This window comes from Enhydra lutris, unplaced genomic scaffold (assembly GCF_002288905.1).
Source record: "Enhydra lutris kenyoni isolate GAN:26980312 unplaced genomic scaffold, ASM228890v2 scaffoldscaffold50, whole genome shotgun sequence".
NCBI classification, from domain to species: domain Eukaryota; kingdom Metazoa; phylum Chordata; class Mammalia; order Carnivora; family Mustelidae; genus Enhydra; species Enhydra lutris.
In genome coordinates this window covers 1,469,006-1,483,897 of record NW_019154134.1, presented here as the reverse complement: position 1 = coordinate 1,483,897, position 14,892 = coordinate 1,469,006, and the positions used below count along the sequence as shown (strand labels likewise).

The 14,892-nt window shown below is 42.0% G+C and overlaps 1 protein-coding gene across 4 annotated transcripts in view; it reads right to left on the bottom strand.

Moving 5' to 3' along the window:
- LOC111156914 (Rho GTPase activating protein 26) overlaps positions 1-14,892 on the bottom strand; it is a 440,327-nt gene that overhangs the window by 194,185 nt on the left and 231,250 nt on the right. The window lies entirely within an intron of this gene.

Here is a 14,892-nt window from a genome sequence, read left to right as displayed (position 1 = left end):
AATAAATAAATAAATAAATAAATAAATAAATAAATAAATAAATAAATAAATCTTTCAAGTTTTTTATAGGACAAATGGAATTTGCTGGAAGTGCTGGATGTTTGCATAAAAATAAAAGAAATGAGAGGTAAATTAAGTTACTTCCCCATTTTTAATGTGGATGGATACAGGAAACTGTCTGGAATTACTATGAGCAGGCCACCATTTCAGGGACAGCTCCAGGGGCATGTTCTCACCTCAGAAATTTACTCAATTTCCCGAGTGCTTTGCTCTTTAAAGTCTGGCCTACCTCACTCATTCTGAATTTAACCAATTTCAACACCATTAAAAGCCATGAAAAGAAACACCCACATTGAATTAAATACCAAATCCATCTGGAGAATAGCTTTCCAATTGGCTCACACACTCCAAGGGGCTCAAGTCCTTCCTCCTAATCATGTGAAGACCCAGAGTTGAGTTGCAAGGGCTTCGTGGCTGTGGTCCCTTGGAAACAGTCTTCATGGTGGTAGTTTTGGAAACTTCTAGTGGCACTGGGAAGTTGGCCAATTGCTTCTCAATTATCCAGGTGTGAATTCCCTACTTTGGGGATTACCAATGGCCAGATCTTAATTCCAGTTCAGCTCCCCAAGACCCTATACCCTATTCTACTCTGTCCTATACTCTGGTCCCCAGCTATATACATTCAGGGAGTGTGGACTAACTTTAATATTAACTGAAGTCACGCAGACATAATTGGTATGTATTGGAAAGAGAATGATAAAATTTCAAGCCAGACAGACCTGGATTAAACTCTGGTCTCTGCCACCTCTGACTAGTATGATCACAGGAGAGGTGTTTCAGCCCATACTCTTAACCTTCCTCTTCTGTAGAGTGGGGAGAATTCACCTAGGTGTTCAAGGGTCAAAGGAAATGTATACTGACTTATTTGGTATTTCAAAAAATGGTCATTAGCAGTTTTATCAACATTTGAATCAAACTTTCTGGTTGATAAAACATTTTTCATACCCAAGTTCATGTTATCCCCATAATAATCCCATGGGGCAAATACTGTTACTGTTCTTACTAATAACTTCTTGCTATGCTTCCACACTAATGAGCTCAATAATATCTTACTGCTTATAGAATATATTAAAATATTATAACTTAACTGATTTTCCCAATGTATTTGATAAGCCTTTACGATGAGAACAGCCAGGCTCACAATGTTAAGTGGTAACAATGACAGCAAGAGCTAACGCTAGCTGAACAAACTGCACTGCTCTGGGCTAAGCACTTAAACGTACCATGTCCTCATCTGTCGTCCCCCCTATCATGTAGACAAGAACTCTTGACTTGGGTGAGGTTGAGGAAATTCTCGTAAGACTTTGGCCTTAATGAGCGCTGGAATCAGGACTGTAACTCAGTCTGACTCCAGAGCTCATTCTTTATCCACTCCTACTCTTCAGCTCAAGTTCACATGACCAGTCAGACAGGGACGGGGGTGTGTGTGTTGATGGGGGGGGGTTGCTAGGGATCATGTTTTCTGGAGTCTTCCCTTTCCACTCCAGGAGGAGCTCTCAAATCTAGTGGACAAGAGAAGGAGGAGCACGCTTGTTGCCAAGTGCATTGTGGACACCCTCCCACAGATTATAGTCCAGTAGGTTTGAAAAGCATGCTTGGGATAACAATGCAGTGTATGCCAACCAATTAAAACTAGTGTTACTAAAGACTAACAGAAATTATTGTTAACTTTTAATTAGCTATCAACATCCGTATCACAGTTCCTATCTGATAATAGCCATTCATCAGTGCTATGTATCTCATTATATAATGTTGCTTGTGCCTCTCACGGTATATGAAACGATTCAAAAGGATTCACAAATATTTTCAAATAGCTATGTATTTATTTCAATGAATATCAGAAATTTACCTTTTTTTAAATCACACATGACATGCTGCATTTATTTAAGTTAAAAACAGTGAACTGAGGGGTGACTTAGCAGCTCAGTTTAGTTAAGCAGCTGGCTCTTGATTTTGGCTCAAGTCATAATCTCCCAGGGTCTGGGGAGGGAGCCCCATGTAAGGCTCTGCGCTTAGGGAGGAGTCTGCTTCTCTCTCCTTTTGCCCCTAGCTCATTCTCTCTCTAAAATAAATAAATCTTAAAAAAAAAAAAAGAGTGAATGGATTTAAGAAAAATAGTAGGTCAATAGTAATACAGGAGGTATATGTATATGTAAAAACAAAACAAAACAAAACAAGAAGTCAGTGATAGAAAAATACCACATTTGAGAACTATTATCTTAACTTGTCCCCAGCCAGGCACTACACTGAACCTGGCTGGAAGGACAAGATGGGAAGGTACCATATTTGACCACTAAGATTTCTACTTCAGTACAGTCATCATGGATTCCTTCCCTTCTCTCCCCCTACAATCCATCAACAAGCCCCATCAGGCAGCAGTTAAAAACACATGCAGAGAACCCAAATGCTTCTCACCATCCCCACTGTTCCCACTGTTGATACCTTAACTCAAGTCACCAGCATCTTTCACCTGGATTACTCTAATCAATAACCTCCCAACTGCTTTTCCTTTTGCCCCATACAGTTTATTCTCCACCAGGAGCCAGAGCCATCTTTTTAAAATACACACTGGCTCATATATCACTTGCCTGATCACAACTCTCCAGAGACTTCTCATGACACTCAGAACACAAGCTTACCTCCTGACCATGGCCTCACATGGTCTAGTACCAGCCTACCTGACCACTCCTGCTCTGGCCTCCTCTAATCCAGTCACCACAGTCTTTCCCAATATTCCTTGAACACAGCTGGCTTATTCCCTCCACTTCAAGGGTTCCTCTGCCAGTTCCTGACATGCCTCACTTCCGTTTGTTCAGGTTTCTGCTCAAATGGAGCCTCTTCAGAAAAGCCTCCCTGTTTCAGGTTTCTAGAACAGCTCCCCCTTGCCTTGTTATTTCCTATCCCTTTGCTCTTATTTCCTCCTAGTCCCTCTCCCCACCTGAAAGTATACTTTTGTTTACTTGCTGTCTGTCAGTTTCTCTCACTAGTATAACTCCATGAGAACAGGGACTTTATCTGCCCTGTTCATTATTGTAGCATCAATATATATTTCCCATATGAAGCAACAAATACAATCCACATTTTCACCTGCTAAGACACCAGAAACCAACAGGTAAAGAAGTCCCCACATTCCAGGAGCCTCAAATGCTAGCAGCTGGCTGAACACACTGGTACCTTCTAGAGTTCAGGGGCACTGTGGTGGGAAGCACAAGATGAATAGCACTGACCAGGATATCGTTCATCTCCTGACCTCTAAGCATTAATACTGCCCATCGGAACCTTTTTTCCCCCCTCAGCCTACCAGATACAAAGGCAACTATCTTCTTTTTCATGGTTTCTGGGAACACACAGAAAAAAATAAGCCAAGAAGACCACAGATAAACAAAGTAAACTAGGTAGCAGGAAAGAGATGAAATCCCTGCCTGGCCTGGAATAAACCTACCAGCTCTCAGCTGAGTCAAGAGAGGCTCTAAGATATCTGTAAAGAGTGTTCCAGTTCTCAGAAAGACACCACAGCCAAAGTGGCAGTGTCCAGGCTGATACAGTACAGGCTGAGAGTGGCAGATGGGCTTGCAGTGAACTATCTCCTTGTGGGCTCTGACAACTGCAGTCTCCCAGTCCACCTTAAAATCCCCAATGAGGACAGCAATGAAAGAGCAATGCCTAATGCACTGCGTGGTAATACCAACCAGCTTCATCAGGACTACCTGTCTCCTACACAGGGGTCCACACATCCAGAGAAGGAATTACAGTCCACAGGCCTCAATTCCTGTCTGTCTTGAGGCATGGGTAGCTCTGCACTGATTTCTCAACCAAAAGAAATCATCACCAGCTTTTTGAAAGAGGAAGTGTTTCAGTAGAGAACCATTTTCTTCTGCCCACCTAGATCCTTTTCCTGCCTTTACCTCCCTTTCTTCTCACTTTGATCTGCCCTAGGAATGGTTCGGGTACTTTTTGGTCAAAACAAATGGAGGCAGCAAAGGGCAAGGGAGGGAAAGACGTTCATAATCAGAGGCCTAACACTGACATTCATGGCTGCCATCCCCACTAACTGGTAGTGGAAGATGGGCATACTTCATCTCTCTGACCCTTCTTATCTGCACAGATCAGGTGCTGTGAAAATCAGCAAGGAAATGTCTGTGAAGGCCCTCTGAGAACTGTACACAGACTGTCTATGGTCATGCTTTTACATGAATAGCCTCTGGTTTCGGGGGAATGATGATATTATTGATAATAACAACAGCAGATAATAACGTTTAATGACCGCTTAGAATATCAGGCACAACTGAGCTAAGGATTTCCATCCAAATCTCATTTAATCCATCCAACAAATCAATGATATAAGTACTAAAGCTATACTGATCTCACAAAAAACAAAAACATAAGCAAAAACAAAAACAAAACAAAACAAAAAACAAACCAATTCCTGAGGCCTGGGCGAATTAATTTTCCAAGGTCACACACTCAGTAAGTTGTGAGGCTGGGATTCCAACCCATGTATGTAGTAATACTGTAGAGCCCACTCTCCCAAGCACTACCGCACACTTATCCCCACTGCGGGCAACAGGATTTGATAGCCTCCGCTGAATCCTGCATGCTCTGAACACTCTGGTCAGGATGGGAAGGAACGACCCTGAGAGACTACAAGTAGGGACTGAGGAGAAGGATTCCGCTTTCTCATCTGGAAATGGGGTCTATAATACCACCTACATCACAGGGTTTTTATAAGGATCAAACAACATAACATATATAAAAAACCTTGAGCACACTGCCCTGTAGTAAGTACATATTCAATAAACATTAATTGAGACCCTTGAAGAAAACCTTTCAGTCTCTGCTTTAACAACCCCTTGCACTGGACTTTAGAATTTAAAGATGCAGCCAGGGATCTGTTCACTGTTGCTTGGCCGAAGCCCAAACCAGAAAGCCAAGGGGTGGTTCACACCTGCCCAGGCCATGACTTGCTATTGATACAGAGCCTACATTTCTAAGAGAAAGAGGGGTATTAGGCCACAGCAAAGTCACGCAATGGCTGCATCTGTCATTCTAAAGTTGGCTGGGAGAGAGGATGGTTTGTTAAGTGTCATTTAGGACAAATAGAAAGGCTTCTCTGAATGTCTAGGCTAGCTGGAGGAGCGCCTTTGCCAGTCATGTCCTTGAGGGATTGGGGCCTCACCAAACAAAATGGCTGAGATCCCATATAATAAAATCTCTGAGAAAAGAAGCTGTCCTTTCCCCTTTCTCTCTTGCTAGCCCCCAACCCCTCAGCCAGGGTTATTCTCAAGCTAGGGCATTACAGCTCAACTGTCCATGCAGGCCACATCCACTGTGTTGCACACACAAATCATAAGGCAAAGTGAGGTGCAGAAAATCAGCATTTGGGTGAGCTAGAATTATACCATCTTGCCTGCCCATGGCTCAGAAGATAAAAGTGGTAGCCAGAGAAATCTGCCATAGCACAAGAGGGAGGGGAAAGAAGAAAGCAAAAGGGCCCAGAGGAGTGGGGGCAGGGGTCTGGAAGGAAATTCAGACAAGGGAGAGATCCAGCGCCTGTCTCCTATCAGGACTGGCTTGGAAGGTGTGGATGGAAAGCTGGAGGGGAAGGTGTACTCAGCTGACTGCCTCGTGGGCCAGCACTCAGGAGGTCAGGCCGCCATGCCCATTAATGCTGCCCATCCTTTTTGGGTTTAAAAAGGGAAATGTTCTATTTATAAGCCACTGACCAGTGGAGACCTGGCAGCCACTGGATGGCTCTGATCCCGCAGGGATTCTGGTTACCAGTGGCCGCCTTCTCCTGCCTCTCAACTGTGGGTGTTCTAATAGCAAAAGGCCTAAGGTGACTAGAAGCACAAGAAAAAGAAAATCCTCCTTTCTGTCCTCTGCTGCTTTCATAGAATGTCGGACTTTTAGTAATGTCTGAAGGCTTTAAAACCTTTCCAAAACAATGACCCGTATGATCCCACGAAAACTTTCCCTACTATCTTTAAGACTAAATCTCTTTTTCTGTTTTACAGATCAAGGGAAGCTGAGGCCCAGAGATGATGGTTATGTATAAATCAGAGGCCAGACAACAAGCAAGGTAATGGTGCCTTCCCAGCTCTTCTCCTGGTCCTCAATCTTGTCCTTATGGTACAAGAAAAGCCTGGATACAGCACAATCAGGGAATGTGACTGAATGATGACCTAAGAAGGGCAGATGTGTGTAACAGGAACCAAGCAGCTTTGGTTGTGTTGTCCAATGCCTGCAGAAGGGCAGTGGGCCATGTTACAGTTCTGTGCCTGGGAAGCTGCCGAATCAATGACACACAGTAACCATCTCTCAGCGTCACGCAGAGCATGTGAGAAGCCACGGACAGTTCTAATGAGGAGGCTCACTGAGAAGCAATGTGGGATGGCCCCTCAAAAGCGAAGAGCTGAGGAGGTTAGGTGTTTGATGATGATGATGACAGGCCTCCCAGCTCCAATGGGCTGGCCACACAACGACAGGATGGCAAAACAGAGGAAAGACTTCCACTTGCGTTCTCAGTCTCTCTCTCAAGTAAATAAGTACAATATTTAAAAAAAAAAAAAAAAAAAGGCAGTCTAAGAACTGACAAAGCCCTAGAATCTGTGGGCCAGATTTGCCATTGCCTGATCTGTAAATAAAGTTCTATTAGCAAAGATGCATTTGTTTTCATATTGTCTACGGCTGCTTTCACGCTACAATATCAAGTGTTAAATAATACTGCAAAACTGAATATATTTACTCTCTGGCTATTTACTGAAAAGGCAGATCCTATGCTAAGCAATAACATTCAGGAAACCAGGGGGTTTACATGTTCATGTGTTTTTTCCCCCTAATGCACATGAAAATAAATATATAAATTTAAACAGTAATTTAAAATGTGTGTCTGGCACTATCTAAAATTATCTGAGATACCACTAGTAGTATGTGTAACCCATTTTGAGAAATACAGTCATGAAGATTTAATGAACTCACACTCATAGGGCACCAGCCTGAAAACAGCAGGGATGTTAGCTGCCACCCTTCGTTCTCTTTCCTGCTCCCCTCAGGAACACTTCTGCCCATCCAGTGAGCTTCCCCCTTCTTATAACATAAACTAATAGGCATGACCAAATAATGAAAAGGATAAGAGCCAATAGTAATGAAGCATTTATTAAATAATATGCCAGACACTTTGCTAAACTTCAATCATCCTAGCAACTTCATGAGACAGGTGTGGTTATCTATTACCCATGTTACAGAAGAGGCAATGCAAGCTTAGAGAGGCCCAGCACGGACCTGTTCCATAGCCAGTGTGGCAGCATGCTAACCCCCACCACTCACATGGTATCCTCCACCAAAACAGCTCTTTCCAATCCATGAGGTGGGACCTACCCACAGAGAATTATCTGAGGTATGTGTAAAGACTGAGGTAGACGCATGCTCAGGCTGATGCTACTCATAACAGCAAAAATCTGCAGAGGACATCCAAGTCCAATGACAGGAAATCGTTCAACAAATTTGGATATAATCCTATTCAGAGTATTAAACAACCATTGCAAATGGCATTTATAAACAATTTTCATGACATGGAAAAATGCTTGAAAATTATTTAAAGCAGGATAAAGAAAGTATATTCAGTATAATGCCAAGGGAATCAAAATACATATTGGCATTGACAAAAACCATATAAGACACCATGAAAAAAAAACAAGAAAGAATTATCTCTAGGGTGGCATTAGAAATGATTTATATTAAATTTCTGAAAACTACTGCTATATTTCCTTCATATTCTATAATGAATTCATATTATTTTTATAATAAGCAAAAATACCTATTTTTCAAGCTGCTTAGGGGATTCAGTGTTCCCCACCATGTCCCGGTGTAAACGACAACCTGAGTGAGATCTTGAGCATTATACAAACACGAAAGATTCCTTTAAAAGTACCAGATTAAAAACAAACTGGAAGGAAAGAAGGGATTGACATCTGGAAGCAGAGGAAGTGCTGCGTTTCCTTCTTCTGGGGGAAGAGGGAAGGGCGTTCCCATTTTTTTTAACTCTTGCTAGCCTATGTGGAAGCCCATTCTGAGATCACTCTCTGACCAATGGGCTCTGGGCATTTTGTCTGCACAGCAGGTACATGTGCAGACAGCATGACAATGATACGCACCCACACACGTGATGGGCCATCTGGCCATCAACTCCGCGTGGTCTGAACCTCAAAAGCAGACCATATATTCCTTAAAGGTAGAGGCATGTGTTCTACTTGTAGGAGTCCTTCCTTCTCTGCAGTCACACTGCCCTGCGTCATGGGCACCTAAGAACTTTGAGAGATATTATTTGAATGTGGAGCTACAGGAAGGCAGGACTCCTGCTGGGAAACCAGCGAAGAGTTCAGATAGGAGCACACAGGAACACATCGAACAAGAGCAGGAAGCACTGTCATCAACTGCAAGGTCCTCTTGAAAAGCCAGATGGTCCATATTGACCTGAGTGTGAACTGCACAAGAAGGCACGTCTGGGGCAATCTGGCCATATACCTTTGAAATAATCTGATTAACCTATGGCATTTGAGTGACTATTCACATAAGTGAAGTGGTTAGCTGTGGAGTTGAGATTAGGAGACTGAGCTCAGGGTCTGGCTCAGTCTGTCAGACTTCAGCCTTCAAACAGCTGGAGAAGCAGTGGGAAGGCAGCATTTCTGTAAACAGGCTAATCTTTTTGGAGCTAAGTAGGCAGTGACATTTATTATTTAAAGACTTCTAACTTGGAAGAGATCAACTCACACTAGAAAAGCCTGCCCTTCCCTCACTCTCTTACAGTGGACTAGAGTTTCCTCTCTGACAAGTTCTCGTCTCTCTAACCATCCCTCGGGTGGGACTACAGGACAACAGCAGACTTGGCAGAGAAGAGGCCACTTCTTTGTTTCATCTCCTGAGTCCTACTAGAGCTCATTTCAAAGGAGAATAAACTCATTCTCACAGAGCCTCTGGAGAGGAAATCTCACAGCTGCAGTCAAAGGCAGGGAAAGCAACAGGACCTAGAGACTGAGAAGATACGCCGCACTAAGGCATGAGGAGATAATGCACTAAGGTGGCTCAGGGGGCTGCAGAGAGCTGGGTGGGAGCAGGGATTCTTGCCCAGTGCAGAGTCCTGTTCTTCACAATGAGAAAGGGGGCAAACCCATGACAGCTATCAGCAGTCTAGGTTCTTAGCATTGGGGTGTGATCAGCAAAGCAGCTTAGGGAACAGCAAACACTTCCTTCCTCTCTAATATTCTTACTCGTATCTTCTCCCTCCCTTTCTCTAGCAGGCAAGAATTTAGACAGCTAGAGAAAACTCAGTATCACTGATGTATGTTATGGACATTCCATGAATAAACCCAGGGCAAGTCCCTTGATGGCAACAGGATCCCCAGTAAGAGACCCATAGAACTGGCATAAATAGCAGATTGGTTTTTGAATTTAACATTTAAGGATTAACTTAACTAAGAATACCCAAGACCTCTATGTAGAAAACCAAAACTCTCAACTCCCTTCTCCTCTCTAACTCCCCTTGTCCTCCATGCTAATTGTTATGCTCCACAAATAAGTTGAGGGAAATTGGAAGGGGAGGTGAACCATGAGAGACTATGGACTCTGAAAAACAATCTGAGTGGTTTGAAGGGGCGGGGGTTGGGAGGTTGGGGGAATCAGGTGGTGGGTATTGGAGAGGGCACGGACTGCATGGAGCACTGGGTATGGTGCAAAAACAATGAATACTGTTACGCTGAAAAAGAAAAGAAAAAAGAAAACCAAACTCTGATACAGGACACAGGCAATCTGAATAAAAGGAAAGACATTCCAAACTTTTGGAGATGACTTAGTATTATAAGAGTGTCAGTTTTCTATGAATTAACCTATACAATCCAATGCAAATCTAAAGGAAAGTTTTAAGTTTTTGGGAAACTTATAAAACTTATGTTAGAATATACCCAAGGACAGAGGTCCACAAGCAGCTAAGTCAAACCTTAAAAAGTAGAGTAGCAGACATGGAAGACTTTCCACAAAGATATTATATGAAAAGCAGAGAGGTATTACCACCAGAACAAATAGGCCAAGAACTTAAAGAACCCAGAGAAAGAGCTCAGATACACAAACCTAATATACAATAAAGCTGGCACTGTAAGTCAAAAGCAGAAAGAACGACATTTGTGGGAAAGCTGATTCTTCATGTGGATAACAGTAAAACTGGATCTTCAGGAAACACCACATACGATGGTAGGTATGAGTGGGATTAAAATCCTCAACATGGAAGACAGAATCATGAAGCCAATGAAACAAAAGGTAGGTGCACATCTCTGTGACATGGGTTAGAAAGGCCTTCTTTAAAACATAACTTGAAAATCATAAACCAGAAGGTGAAATTTTTTTAAAAAAAGGGTACTTCAATATATAAGAGGGCTTTACATTCAAGTAAGAATATCACAAATAATATTAACAGATGACAAGGTAGGAAAATGTATTTAAAACGTCTACAGCTAACAAGTGATGACTCTCTAAGATACAGAAGAAACTTTACAAATCAATAAGAAAAAAGTTGCAAATAAAAGAGAACTTGAAAAAGGACATGAACAGTTAATCCAAAGAAGGAGAAACCCAGTCAAAAGGCATATGAAGAGATGCTCAAACATACTAATTATCAGACAGATGCAAATCAAAACAATAATGAGCTATCATATTTATATGATTGACAAAAAAATTCGAAAGCCAAATAAGTTGGCAGAAATGAAGAAATCCTCATGTAGGGCTGATGGGACTGCTGACAGACCACTCCAGAGAATTACTCCCTCAAACTAAGTATACTCACAACCTTGGATCAGCCAACAATTCTCCTCAAGGGTATATCCCAAAGAAATTCTCACACAGGGAGATGTACAAGCTATACAAAGTTGTTCACTGCAGTGCTGTTAGTGCTCATGAGGAGCTGAAGTCCTAAGGAGATACAGAGTGCAGCTGTGTAAAAACAGATACAGAGTGTGATACACCACAGAAGGTGCAGCGGACAGAAGCCGCAGTCTAGAAGCAGACAGAGGAATAGGGATGGCTCCCAATACAATGCTGAGGGAGCAAAGAAAGAGAACATGACATACCATCATGGTAGATAAAAGATACAATATTGCTCAAAAATACACTTAATGTACACATTAGAGTGGTGGTCTATATTGAAGGAAGGAAATAAGAGCTGCGAAAAGAATTAAAAGCAAAGAAATAAAGAAATGAATGAATCAATAAATATGAAGCAAGGGGCCTGTGATGATCCCATGCCGCAAACTGCGTAGTATGATTCCTGCAATCCCTCTACACGTGAGATTCAAACAGAGACTAGAGAAGAAGACAGGAAAAAGGCTCTGCAAAGAAATTTGTGTTTGTTTATCGGCTGCCATCCTCTCCCTGACAACTGGACCATTCGGAAAATACCAGCAGCTGACAGGCATTATTTATGGACCTGTCTGATACCCCACAGGCACTGTATGCCCTGAGAGGAACTTCAAGATCAAAGCAACAAATTCAGAAGTTTCCCCAAAGGAATTTCCTTTTCCTACCTGCCCCTTCAAAACACTCTGACTCTGGGATAAAATAGTGGCATTCAAACGCCCATGAAAACATTTTCTAGAAAGGAAAAGCCTACACATTTAGAATTTGGATATTCAAGGCAAAAAGAGCAATGCCACACTCTGAAATTCTTGTTAGACTGACGTCCCTCAAAAACAGTTTCGATGGTGGTATAAACATTGGGTTGCAGAACAATCAGACCCTGGACAACAGTGCCACCTGTGGTGGCAGCTGAGCCCATGGGCGGGTGTGGAGGGAAAATGAAAATTACTTTGATCCACAGACATGGGAAGTTCAACTATGTCAGAAGAGAGAGGGAGCTAAGGTATCGTATGATGGGAAAATGGGGTCCCAATGCCAGAGGAGGTGATAAAGTATCAATCCAGATCACTGCTCTGGTTTTGCCAGCTTGGAAACACAACAACTTTTGGAATAATACTTTAAAAAATTGTTTCTATCCAAACCACTCCTGGAAAAATAGCCAATATGTTTTAATCCATCATTTTGCTCTCCAGCTTGCTAAATGAAAGGGTAAGCAATTGAAAAATCATTAGACACTCCAGGCAGCCAGCTCTCTGGGCTCTGTGAATAATGGTATGCCAAAAGCAAACTGTTGCATGGGTCTGTAGTCTCCAAAATGGAACTTTCTGTGTTGCTCTTTTCTTTGGGAGGTAGAGTATCTCTGTGGTTAACAGTAGAATCTCTAGTGTTAGAGTTCAGATTACATTGTGCTGCCTGAGTTTACTAACCTCAATTTCCTAATATACAAAGTAGGTCGAAAGTGCCTATCTCACAGTGTTTCAATTATTAACTAAGCTCATATACATAAAACATTCATAAACATAGTAAGTGGTGGATAAACAGCTATGATTTTAAAATATATAATCACTGCAGACAATGCAAAGCATGGAGAAGTATTTAAAACAGAAGGTCAGCCCCTCCCAATAATCTACACTCTATCCACTCTATCTGTTTCATGATCAAGGTCTTTCCAGACTTTTTTCTATCAATATATCTAGAGAAGTCAAATATTTTACTAAGAACATTGCTCTGTAACGTGATTTTTTAAACCTCAATTAACGATATACTGTGTGGGGTGCCTGGGTGGCTCAGTCAGTTAAGTGTCTGCCTTTGGCTTAGGTCATGATCCCAGCATCCTGGGTTCGAGCCCTACATCAGGCCCCTGCTTCTCTTCTCCCTCTGCTTGTGTGCTCTGTCAAATTAAAACAAAACAACAACAACAAAATAAGATACCGAGGACACCACTTCCACAAATACACCTAGATTGCTCTTGTTCTTTTTAACGACTACACAGTATCTTGATATTTTTAAAGAGTTTATTTATTTACTTGAGAGAGGGGGGGGAGAAAGGGAATGTGAAGAAGCAGAAGGAGAGGGAGAATCTCAGACTGCAATGAGCACGGAGACCAACACGAGGCTCCACCCTGACATCATGACCTGAGCCAAAACCAAGAGTTAGGCACTCAACAGAGCCACCAGGCGCCCCACATCTTGATATTTTTAATCAACTTCCTATTGCACATCTAATTGTCTCTCTTTGTTATTATTACCAATGCTCCAGTTCACTTCCTTGTTGCACAAACATTTTTGTACTTCGGTCTACTTCTTTAGGATAAATCACTGGTTCAAAGGATACTAGCTTCTAATACATATTCCCCAAAGGCCCTACAGAATGGTATAACCAGATGGCATGCCCACCCAGAGAATCAGGGTCATTTTTCAAATCTATTGGCACTGATCTCAAGCAGAGAGGAGAAGGTTTATCAAAAGTCACAAGCAAACTTCTGGTTGGTAGTCACTCATACGTATCCCATTCCTCAGAGTTCTCGGGTCACTCATTATAGAATAGTGTGTCCCAGGCTGGGGCATGACATGGGCATCTTATTTAAGTCTGCTTGGCCATCTATCCTCTCTTGTTCTGGTGGTTTCCCCGATTTCCCACTGCATAAAATGCTCCCATTTTATGCAATACTCTTAAAACTGTCAGCAACAGTGTGTTGTTTTCCCCTGCATCAGCCTAAGCTAGACCAACCTGTTGTTATCTTTCTAGGAATCTGAATCTTCAGAAGAGTGAGGCAGGTACTAAAAAACAGTTTAGAGCTTTGTCATCCTGCAGATATTATTCAGAAGACCCTTTCTTATTGGTTCCTGGGCTCCAGAGCTGGTATGCTTTCAAGCCTGGCTCTTCAGCTCTTCCTACCTTACTGCAAGTTACTCAACAGCCTTCCATATTCCTTCATTTTTATTACTGTGGTTTTTGCTATTGTTATCTTAGAATACGTTAGCCATAATTGATTTCAGATATACTGAAACAATCCCACCTGGGGATACAGAGGCAGGGAAAAGCACTTGTTTCCTTGAAAAAAATTTCCCTTATTCAATTTTTGAAGGAAAAAGAAGAAAAAATATTTTCGCTCTTCTAAAGGTCTCTTAACCTACCAATACCAACCACTCCAAATTACCTAATATTTTATATATAAAACTCCTGGTCAAAATCTGTATTTTGGAAAGAATGAAAGGAAAATCTCTGTCCTTTAATGGATTTAACACACACAAAAATACTTCATCCTTTTGTCCATATGGAGAAACACTGCTTTACTGATTTTTTGGACATCACTGGAATTCACGGGAGGGCTCTTTGAATGTTTCTCCAAGTAGATTTTACAAAGCAAATCTGAGGCAAGGGGACAGGATTTCCTTTGCACTCTTGTTAGCAACCTGGAAGGAACTGGTTCATACTCCTAGGCACCAAGGACATCAACAGCCCTAACACTAGCAGTGCCTTTTCATTTTAATCCCATCATCTTTACAAGGTTACAGATGCTCTTGGAAATTATGATTAACCAGAGTGCTCAGAGCCAGCAGCAGGGGAAATGTGCTGTATATTCTACAGAGGCTGCCCAGGGTCATTCCCATCAAAGAGGAATATTATTACAGACTTCACCAACTCTACTCTTTCCTCTCCAAAAGGTAACAAAGAACACACAGTTACTAAGCAATCACTAAGATAGTTGTTGCCTAACCAGTCCCTTGAACAAGACTGTGTAGGAGGCAATTCTGGCTTTCCCATAGGACAAGGTTCTTGGGAAGCTACACAGTACTCAAGCAAGTGGCTTTTAAGTGGTTATTGGAACTACATTCTCAAGACCTAGGGTTAACTGAGATAATATACATGAAAATGCTTTGTCAAGTGTGAAAGGTTATAAAATGCAAGGTGTCACTACGGTCTTGCCA